Source organism: Synchiropus splendidus, chromosome 1, assembly GCF_027744825.2.
Source record: "Synchiropus splendidus isolate RoL2022-P1 chromosome 1, RoL_Sspl_1.0, whole genome shotgun sequence".
Taxonomy (NCBI): domain Eukaryota; kingdom Metazoa; phylum Chordata; class Actinopteri; order Syngnathiformes; family Callionymidae; genus Synchiropus; species Synchiropus splendidus.
This window is the reverse complement of record NC_071334.1, coordinates 27,112,861-27,114,530: the sequence shown is the minus strand read 5'-3', so window position 1 is coordinate 27,114,530 and position 1,670 is coordinate 27,112,861.

The window sequence follows — 1,670 nt, the reverse complement described above, 5'->3', positions numbered from 1 at the left end:
GCAAATATCTGACTTGTGAAGCAGCTACTGGAGTGAGCAAGGGTTTTTATGGGAGGCAAAGAGTTCTCTCTCTCTCTCTTCCTCACCCTCCTCTCCCTCCACGCACACACACACACACACACACACACACACAGACTGTGTCAGTAGGTCTCTGCATACTCACGCTGATGCTGAAGCGACAACAGCAAACAAGGCTCTTCAAGGAAACATGTTTATTCATGCTGTTTTGGCACGTTTTCACAGAAATGCTGTTACTCCTTAGGGGGCGCATTCTACATCAACCTCGTCTTTCTGTTACAAACTGACACTCCTGCCTGTGCCATTTCACCACGAAGGAAAGGAAGGAAAATTCTTCTCTGATCGGAGGATCCAGAGATGTTCCAGTGCCAGAGAGGGTCATCTGTGTGATGTCCACAACATTGTCTCCCCTCTGTCATGCACCTTTAACTGGCTCTCAAGTAAGAGACGAATTTACATGGGGTTCGTAAAGAACAAAACTTGTGAAAACCATTATCAGAGAGAAAGAGAGTCGGATAGATGAAGGTGAAGGCAGAGCGTGACCTTCCTCCTCTGAAGATCCTCTGTGACCACAAGTGTGGACAGACCAGATTATGGTGAGGCAGCGCGACAGAGAGACATGAAACGTCTCCTTATTTCTTCTAACTTCAATAGTCATGCCAGTTTTAGTACGTAGTGTAAATCACTATAAGCATTTAAAAAAAGTGGCAGCATTGAGGTGGACATGGGAGGCACTCGGGCAGACCTCCGACAAGCCACTCATTTGCACAGGTATTGTGATTTCCACCCAATATTACTGCACGGCATTCACATTTTCTATGTTTGAAATGCCTTTAACGGTCAAAAACTAAAACTAAAACAATAACCCTACATGCACTCTTAAGCTCATGATTCTTAGTATGACACAAAAGCAAGTTAAATGTTCTTTTCTTCTTCTATAAAAAAAAAAAACAGCTCCAGAACAAAGGTCAAAGCTACAAAATTCAAATGTGCCTCTGTCCTGCGGCATGATTTCAGCATTTATGTAACCTTCAACAATTGGTCCTTGGTGTTTCTCGCTAATGCAAACTAATGCTGCTGGACGACCAGCTAAACCTGGTCATGTGATCTCACTCAGAGAGGTGTTGGTCTGAGGAAATTGAGTGTGGCCACGGATTAAGCCTAACCTGGTGGGAGGAGATTTCTCTTCCCTAAGGGCGAGTATGATGCTTTGCTCAACGTTGATTGACATTATCTGTGTGTGTGTGGAGAATCGCCCGTGTCAGTCAGGCTTGACTTTGGCTCAGTCTGGGCCACTGCTTCATGAACACACGCCACCCTCACTCACATTCCAGGTCCCAAGTTTGAATCAAAGTTGAGGTCCGACAGCGTGAGCAGCCATGCTTCAACACCTCTTCCACAACAGTCGTCTTCTGCAGAAGTGAGCTCCAGGTAAAGTTGTTTTGTTGCTCAGGCTGATGGGATTTGATGTCATAGTAGAAACTTAGAGGCCGCTGAACATTTGAACATATTCATCAAAGGGACCATCAGGTAGAAAAAAAAATGAAGATGAATAACGGACAGTGAAAGAATGGGTGGTACCAATGCAGTCAGTCCTTACATGCCTATGATGACAGTGAGATCTTGGATATCGCAAGATTTCACTGGATCTT